The sequence below is a fragment of the Terrapene carolina genome, unplaced genomic scaffold (genome assembly GCF_002925995.2).
Source record: "Terrapene carolina triunguis isolate 2854851 unplaced genomic scaffold, T_m_triunguis-2.0 Scaffold112, whole genome shotgun sequence".
Lineage (NCBI taxonomy): Eukaryota > Metazoa > Chordata > Testudines > Emydidae > Terrapene > Terrapene triunguis.
In genome coordinates, this window is record NW_020664463.1 from 15287537 (window position 1) to 15297386 (window position 9850).

The following is a 9850-nucleotide window of genomic DNA, read 5'->3' on the forward strand; positions in this document are numbered from 1 at the left end:
AAACATCTGCCCCTCACCTCCATTACAATTCTAACAACAGGGTGTTAACTCAAGCTTCTTGGCTGATCTCCATTGCAATGATAGGACATGGGGAGGGGGTGATCCGTGGGTTAACCAAGGCCCAAACTACTTTGAGGCATTACAAGTTAAATCTTAAATTGCCCCAGAAACAAAATGGTAGCCAGTACAAGTCATGGAGCACGGACATACTCCCTATAAATCGTTTGCACCAGCAGAAATTACAAGGAGGTGTTAAGGCACAGCCCCATATACAGCATGTTACAGTAATTCCATCCTGAGGTGACAAAGAAATTGGTCATTGTGGCCAGGTCTGCACCTGAAAGAAGATGATGCAGCCTGTTGGCTAAGCAGTTGTTAAATGCCAAATAGAAAAGAAGCAGCTAGTTGTAAATGGGCAATACAGTCCCTGTGCTATCTAGGGTGACCAGATGTCCCGATTTTATCGGGACTGTCCCGATATTTGCTTATTTGTCCCGCGTCCCGACCTACCTTCAGTCGGGACACGAATTGTCCCGATATTTTGCCTCCGTTCACAGGTGGAGCGGAGCCCGGAGGGGGCTCGCGACCCCCCCCCCCGCCCATTCCTTCCCCCATTGGATCCCTCCCCAAATCCCTGCCCTGGCCCCACGCCCCCAGCCCCACCCCCTCACTGCCCCATTGGATCCCTCCCCAAATCCCCGCCCTGGCCCCGCCTCTTTCCCAAGCACGCCACATTCCTCCTCCTCCCCCCTCCCTCCCAGGCTTGCGCTGATCAACTGTATGGCTTTTTTTGCTACTCCCCCACCCCCCGTGTCCCGATATTTCACCTGTGTGATCTGGTCACCCTATTTCTATCACGGACACCTTTTCCCCAGGGAAAGAGATTTCTTCTCAAATAAGCAATGGGGTGTCCTCTACTATTGTTCTCCTGAGATAGGCCAGCCCCAAACCCAGCCTCAGAGACTTCCATTACAGGATAAAGTCTTTGGAGAAGACAGTTCATTACAATACAGGGTCTGTCTGATTTCTCCAAACACATGCTAGACTCCACTTTGCTTTCCTGGGGACTTTGTCTGTCTTTCTCTTTCAGATCACTCGGAAACTCTTCTCTTTCTTCCTGGATGAGAACCTGGCCACAGGGATCAAAGCTTTCACTCACTGTATCTAGAAGCTCCTATTGCAGATGCCAGCCTCCTCTACTATTTAGGCTGGGGGACTCATCAAGTCTGAGCAGGTGTAAGCGGGGCAATGGTCCCGCTAGTGTGGGGAACTTTCCTGGCTTATACATTACCCCAGTGAAGTGGGCTAGCAAAAGGATCTGAGTCCTTGCTCCCACTTCCTTTACCCAGAGGTCTGCCTGACCTTGAGGACTCCCCTTCCACTCTCTTGTGTGGCAGAGTCCTCGTAACTAGGGTGACCAGATGTCCCGATTTTATAGGGACAGTCCCGATATTTGGGGCTTTTTCTTCTATAGGCTCCTAGTACCTCCCACCCCCTGTCCCAATTTTTCAACACTTGCTGTCTGGTCACCCTACTCGTAACCCCAACAAGGCTGAGCATGGGCTAGGGTGTCCCCACTCTGGGGTGCTCACTCTGCTCTGGATGCTTCCTTGACCCACTGATCATTACATACAGTTCAAAGCAAATTAAAAAAAATAAGGAAGAAATGGGAAAGGTTAAAGGAAAACACGTCACCCTGCTCTGTGGCACAGGGACATCACAACCAGCGTCTCTGGAATGTAAGGGAAGTTCAGGCTGTTCCTCACAAGTCCCAGGCCTCCTCCTCAGTCCCTGGCTGTGCTGCAGGGAGGCTGTGGGTTGGACACTTGCTCTGGCAGTGGCCACATGCTCTCAGGCTCTAGGTGGCAGGACCATTCTTCCCAGCGTCGCTCTCGCCCCGTCGGGGTTACAATCCCCCTCCAAGTCTGGCCTGCAGGGCCTCTTGGCTGGGGGCATCTCCCTGCGCTGGGTCTGCTGCCCAGGGTCCCCCTCGCTCTCCCCTGCTGCTCACTGCACCTGGCTCCGGACTGCTCCAGCCCCAGCTCCACTCTGCCTCAGCTTTGCTGCTGCTGCTGCTCTGCCTCCAGCTCCCTGGTCTGCTTTTCTGGCCCCTCTGGCTCTGGTTGCTACAACTCTCCTCCCAGTGCAGGTCTGCTCTCCGGGCTGCTTCTATGATTCTGCTCCCAGCTCAGCTTGGGCCCCTGCTCTCTCCTTAGCTCGGCCCCACTCTGACTGACCCAGGCAATTCCAGCTCCGGCCGCGGCAGCTCTGCTCCTCCCCGACTCTTCGGCTCTGTTTAAGAGCCGGGCTGCCCGAGCGCTACCGGCTTCGGGCAGCCCTTTCCGCGTGGCTGGGAGTGGGAGGGAGGAGGGGGCGGAGTTAGGGCGGGGTTGGGGCGGGGAAGGGGTGGAGTTGGGGCGGGGCTGGGGTGGGAAATGGGTGGGGCCAGGACCCCGTGGAGTGTCCTCTTTTTTTATTTGTTAAGTATGGTAACCCTAAAGCTGTCCATAGTCATCCAAGTGGTAGACACATTTCTGATGACTTTCATTTCCTGTGTCTATGTGTATTCTTCCTAGCAGTCAACACATAAATCTTGCTTGGCCTCTTGATCAGTATTGGGGTCCAAGAGAAGTACAGGTATATTTTTGCATTTGGCAACACATAAGCACAACATTTGGTACCATAAACTAATGAAATAGCTGCATTTTGAAATGCCTAAGGCTCCATTTCAGAGCACCCATGCAGCTGGGGCATTCAGAGTAGGGACCAAATTTTCAGAACTTCTGGCCAGACCACCCACCATTCTGAAAATTCCACACTGAATACTCCAATTCTCTGTTGTGCGCAATCTTTGAAAATTGCCGTACATTTGACTTGCTTGAGATTACACTCTGACTCAGAGACTCAGCCAAGAATGCAAGCAAGGGCTCCCAGTCCCATACTCCAGCTACTGTATTCCCTCATTTAAACATCCCATGTGCATTCATTCTTTTAAAATTGTTTTCTGCTTATATTTTTGCACCACATCTATACGTACAGATCTTTGCTTGCATAAAGCTTCAGAAGCTTCAGTCTCCTGCTCAGTGAGCCCCACAGAAAAACACAGGCATGTGTCAAAAACAAATTGCCTTCCTTAGATTCTCCTTCTTCCCTTACGAAAACAATTTGCTAGGCAAGAGGATTATTGCAATAGGTGGCTGGCGTTCTCCCCTCCCACATATTTCTCTCTCTTATCCAACCTGCATATTTTGTCTCTCCGCCAAAGCCACTATGTCAGGAGCAATTTTAATAGAGTTCAGGACCCTAGAGAAGTAACCTAAACAACAAGGCATGTATCTATAAAAATGCAGCAACCAAGTGCTTCGTTTTCAGAAACAAAAGAGAGTCAGATGTGACCTTTGAATTGGCTTTCAGGGCAGCAACAGAACTGGCTATGCTCTGCAGGCAGGCAGCCCTAACAACAATGGGATAGCTAGCGTCACTGATGCATGCCGTTCTCCCAGCCTTGGTGGAGGTGGAAAAGGGTGCTCAGAAGCCAGCTATACAATGCAGGAGATGAAGACGCAAGGAGAAAGCGCTTTATAGAAGCTACCGGTGCGTGCACTCACCTGAGAAGGGGATTCTGGATGACACAATGTAGTTCTAGAACAGCCCGTGATTTCTTGACTAGACATCTTCTTGTTCCCCAAAGCACCTTGCAAATAAAACAGGCAAGAGCCTCAGCTGGTGTAAGTTGGTATAGCTCCATTGAAGTCAAACTCAGTGCACTTAACAGGACATGCTTTGATGGGCCCAAAGCACAATGATTGGATCCTACCTTCCCTGAATATTGAGGGGATTTGGAGATAGGCCTCAGGTGCACAGATCAGACCCACAGCTGGAGCCAAACTTGCGCAAAGTTTGAGGAGGTTCAGAGCTAGTGTTCTGATGTAGGTCAGTTTCTGCCTGAGATTTAATATTTGTGAGATCCCTGGGGGAGCCCATAGGAGGTGTTCCTCAATCCCCAACACTGTGCTTCCTCCTGAATTTGCACTAGCCTGATGAGTGTAGACAGCAGAGGAGTCCCACAGTCCCCAGCATTGCACTTCCATCTGCATCTGCACCAGCCTGATGGAGGGAGGTGAGCGCACCAGGGAGGTTTCTAACACCCCCCATCATGTTGCCAGCAGCCTAATGGAGAGAAGAACCTAGCCTTAGAACCCCTCTGCCATACTATGCTCTATTTTCACACCCTTCCAACCCAACCCAACGTTCCTGTCAGCCACAGAGGTCACTCTGGCCGTGGCAGGCCATTGGCTTATAGCCCTTTCTGTTCTGATACATGGTAAAGCATTCTGTACCTCTCTGCCGGCACACCTAACCACATCACAAACAAGGAGGAATCTGCATAAGTATTCAAAACATCTGGATGTGATGTCACCACAGCAATTAACTATGCACTTTCTTTCTCACACAGTGCCTGGAGGCAAACAGGCAGCCTCTTGGGCCTGAGTTTCCGCATTGTCCAGGTTAGTGATTCCAGGCTAAAAAGTGATTGCTAGCAGCAATCTTACCCATTTGTCTAAACTGCATTTAGTTATTCTTCTTCCCTAGGGGGATTCTTTCTCACTGAGGATCCCCCCACACAACGTTATACCCTTCCCACCATCCATGGGAAATGAAAAGCCTGAGGTTTTTCTCTGCTCTGATCCCTTCTGCTTCCCTCCACCCTCTTCACCAGATTTTTTAATTCACTCTCTGCACAGGCATGAATTCCACTCTTCCAATAGGCCCCGATTCAGCAAAGCACTGAAGCCCTTGCTTAACTTTTAACTTTACGCTTTGCTGAATCGGGGCCTATTTAAAGAGCGGAATTCACGCCTGTGCAGAGGATCAACAGCAGGCCTATGCAACACAGAGGTCCCACTTAAGCCATGTTCTGAGGATCTAAGTGCTGGCCCTCTGTACAAGAAGGAACAAGAACAGCAGTGAAGCTGAAGCACTCTCAAGCATTGTCTTCTTAGGGTTTGTCTTCACTGCCGGTGGGAGCGTGCCTCTCAGCCTAGGCAGAGAGACATGAGCTAGGGCTGCTCAAGCTAGCACACTAAAAATAGCTATGTGGACATTGCAGCCTGGGTGCTGGCATGGGCTCGCTGCCTGCGTATAGACCAAGAGGGTCAGGTGTGCTTGTATACAGGCAGTGTGCCCATGCCACCACCTCCATTGCTATTTTTAGCATATTAGCTTGAGCAGAACTAGCGCTTCTGTCTACCTGGGCTGGGAGGCACGGTCCCAGCTGCAGTGTGGACATACACATTGAGCCCTGCCAGGGCAGACACCAGCTCTCTGTTACTTCTCTCTTCCACTGAATGTCACTTTCACAGTTGCTGAACCTGGGACAGTGGTGTGTGCATGCACACAGCACCCATGGACATCACTGGAGCTGAATGGAAAGGTTCTTAATAGGCAGCAGGTTTAAAACAAACAAAAGCAAGTATTTTTTCACACCACGCACAGTCAACCTGTGGAACTCCTTGCCAGAGAATGTTGTGAAGGCCAAGACTATAACAGGGTTCAAAAAAAACCTAGATAAGTTCATGGAGGATAGGTCCATCAATGGCTATTAGCCAGGATGGGCAGGGATGTTATCCCTAGCCTCTGTTGCCAGAAGCTGGGAATGGGCGATAGGGGATGATTGGGGATTGCTAATTACCTGTTCTGTTCATTCCGAGGCACCTGTCACTGGCCACTGTTGGAAGACAGGATACTGGGCTAGATGGACCTTTAGTCTGACCCAGTATGGCTGTTCTTATGTTCTGATAGAACATTTTCCCAACAGAAAATGCTGATCCATCAAAATCAAAATGTTCTTCAGGAATATGTCAATTTGGCTGAAACTTTAGACAAAACCAGACTGGTTCCCAATGGAAATCTGTCTGGCTCCCTCAGCTGTCCACCTGGCAGGTAGGTGAGGGGGTGGGCTGGTTGGATTCCCAAGCAATCAGCTCCCCAGCTCCCTGAGCTACTTGGAAAGCTTGACTCAATGGCTGGCTAGCTCCCTGAGCTGACCACCTGGCAGGAGGAAGGGCAACTGGGCCTACCCAGCTCTGTTGCTGTCTGGCTCCCTGAGCTGCGCAGCTGCCTGGCTTCCTGGCCAGCTTGAAATGTTCAAAAATTCCATTTTGGGTTTTCTAAAACAGAATTTTTCAACCATTTCTTTTCAGTGGGAAATTTCACATTTTAAAACTTTTCATTCCAATCTGGCACTACATTTCTGGGGGGAAATGCAAAGTTTCCCAAGGACAGAAATTTCATTTCCTGACCAGCTCTAGCCATAATGCTATGACAATGCAGATTTTGTTAACCCTCAGGGCCTTATATCCAGAAATCTTATGTCCAGAAGCTGAAAGTGAAGTAGGCATGGTCCAGCTCCTGGGCCTTTAAATCACCAGCCCCAGACTTCTAGCCAAGGAACTGTACAGTGATCCTTTAGTGCCACTCCAGCGACAGAATGGGGGGGCTCCTCACTAAGGCCTGGTCTACACTAACACCCCAATTCGATCTAAGGTACGCAACTTCAGCTACGTGAATAACGTAGCTGAAGTCGACATACCTTAGTTCGAACTTACCGCGGTTCAGACGCGGTCCACACGCGGCAGGCAGGCTCCCCCGTCGACTCCGCGGTACTCCTCTCGCTGAGCTGGAGTACCGCAGTCGACGGCGAGCACTTCCGGGATCGATTTATCGCGTCCAGACCAGACGCGATAAATCGAACCCGGAAGTTCGATTGCCAGCCGTCGAACTATGGCGGTAGTGTAGACCTGGCCTAAGAGAGTGTTTCCTGTCCCCACACAGGCTGTTGAGCATGGCACCTTTGCAGTTTTTCTTGTCCTCTTTTGTGCAGAGTTAGTCTCACATTTAGCATCAAATTCTGGACTCTTACACTGCCGACCATTCTAACTGCTGGGCCAACACATCAAAGGTCTGATCCAAAGCCCACTGAACCCAATGGAGAGGCTCCCAAAGACGTTAATGGCTTTGAATTACGCACATGATCTCTTTGTATCTTTTAAGCAAATCTTTCTTGTCCACTTGACCTGTACCCCACACCTACTTCAGAGCATCCTGATGACCCCACCATTCACTGCCTTTTCATTACCTCTGGTTTCAGTAATAATCACCCTGGAGGCTGTAGTACATTCTCCCTGCAACTGAGACTGCCTTGGTTTTACTTGGTGTACAATGGGGCCCTGATCCCTGACGGGGGCCTCTGGAGACTGCTGCAATAATAACTAATAGTAAACAATTAGGCAACCTGGCTACTTGCATCCAAGCTGCTGTTCGGTTTACAATCGAATGATGATTATCGCATGTGTGTAGCACCTTCCAGCTGAGGGCTTTACATACATTAACTGACATTCACCATACCGCTGCAAGAGAGGAGGGTTATTGTTATCTTCCCCATTTCACAAATGGGCAGAGAGGTGACCTGCCTTTGGGCACACACCTAGCCACCAGAGCCAGGAATAGAACTTGGGTCTCCTGACACACACACTCTTGCTACAACATCAAATAGCACTTAGAATTTTTTAGCATCTTGCTAATTAATTACTCTACTAATTAATATTCCCCGTGTCCTTGTGGGGAACGTATCATTATCCCGATATTACAGACAGGCGAAACCGCAATGCCGAGATGTTCAGGACGAGGTTTTCATCAGAGCTCTGTCATTTTGGATGCTCAGCATTAGATACCTGCAGGCTGATTGGCAGGAGTGCTGCACACCCAAAACTCTTGCTGAAGTCAAAACATAGCTGGGGCTAAGTACATCTGAAAATCAAGGTTGAGGTGTTTACAGGTGGGCAGCCAAAAATTGAGGCACCCAAACCGAGTCCATTTTTTAAAAAAAAGGTGAGGACTACACAGCAAGTTAGTGGCAGAGCAGTGCTCAAGTCCTAAAAAAGTAGTGCTGGAAAAATAATAAGAAGAAGTGCCTCCAGAATGCGCTTCTGGTACTTCCTGTAAGTGCCGGAACGCCGTTACAGCGCCACAGAAAAGTGACAGAATGGTGTTCTGGGGCACTCTAGTACGACTCGAGGCCTGTAGCAGACTGAAGGTTAGAACTCAGCTGTTCGTGACAGGATCCAATCCAACTCCTATTGAAGTCAACAGCAAAATGCCCTTCAAACTTCAGTGGGGGCAGCCTCTGATCCTTTGTTTCTTGCTTGTTACTCTGTATCACACTCACTCTGTGAAGTTCACGCAGAGTCTGAAAACACAACAGAAGCACTTCCTACAATAAACCCATGTTATCTATGGACCCTTGTTCCTTTCAGCAATGGTCAAAGCATAGTTAAACTTGCACCTCCAGAATCAATAGGCTCTTTGTTTGACTCATGAGGTGAGCCATAGATTTTTTTAATATCATCTTAGAGCAGACATTATGAGGCTTTGCTGTGGAGCAGAAATGTACAGAAGTTGAAGAGGCCTGTATTTGCCATGGGTAGGATTTGGTAAATATTGTAACTTCGTGGCTGTCAACAGCCCCGTCTATGGGTGGCCCTTGTGTGTTTTCTGTCACCGCTCACCAGGGCTTCAGCCAATCTGGCGCATTGTTGGAACAACAGGATCAAGGTGTTCTCAATCTTTGTGTGCTTGACATCACTCAGTTAAATTGCCAATACAAACAGAGGAAAGGGTAGATGAGGTGTCACTAGCTGTTGGGAAAATAAAGGACAATTCAACAGTTCCTGCTTATCTTGGATAAATCTGCAAGCTTGGATTCCAGAATGTCCTGAACTGGTCATTTGGAAAGTTCACCTGTGCTGCTTTATTCAAGTGTGCTGTTCCTCAGTATAGTTCCAGCTTCAGTCTCAGGGCTTTTTAAATGGGTATCTGAATAAAATACATTTCACAGCATTTGGAAAAAGAAACGTAATGGACTTTTAATTTGTCCAGCAAGGTCTGAATTCCATCCACCTGTGCCATAGTTCCTGGGTAGCTGCTTTCAAATTCCTTTCGCTTCTCTCTAGGTATATCTCATGCTCCTCACCATGGCATCCAATCTGAGCACCTAACTTGCTTAGTGAAGGGAATGAGCCATCCACATCAGTGTGGGAAAGCTGTGTGGGGACATATAGGTTTCAAGAGAGAAAACCCCACATCCCCAGAAGAGGGAATCCAGCTTCATTGCAACAAGAAAGTGATGAACTCAGCCACCATTTCTCAACAGAGAATTTAGTGCTGTTGAAGGTGCTGGGCTGACAGCCGGGGGGGATCCTTACATTTTTTGTTTGTCCAGAAGACAGTTAAGATATAAGCAAGCTTCACTGCCACTGACCCATCAATATGCCTCAGTCCTGAGCTGGACAGACCCACCTGTCAGAATGAACAAGCTCATTCATTCTCCATGTTCACATGGTCCTTGGCCTTTCTATTGTTACAAAAGTGCCAATTGAGATGGTGTTCTTATTTTATGCATACAGTAGTACCAGGACTTGAGACCATCACCTGGACCACCAAGCAACAATAAAATGGTTAGTATTTTGGTAACTACTGATGCAAATTAAGGTTGCACCTATTGGTTAAAGGCTCATTATTTTACCATTAACTTAAGACACAGCTTCTCATCCTGAGGGTCTAACCTCTTCTCCCCGGAGGGGGAGGTATGCACAGGTTTAATGGCAAGATGAGTGGGGGAGGATCCCCAACATTTTTCTTGTTGTAACGTGGACTCACTGTATGGAAAAAGTCAGGGATTCTGATTTAAGACAATCAGTCTCCCAGAGGGACATGCTGTGACCACATAGTTCCCAATGATTTGATTAATGGAGTAACAGGAAGGTGACTGAACATTTTGCCCTCTTTAGAC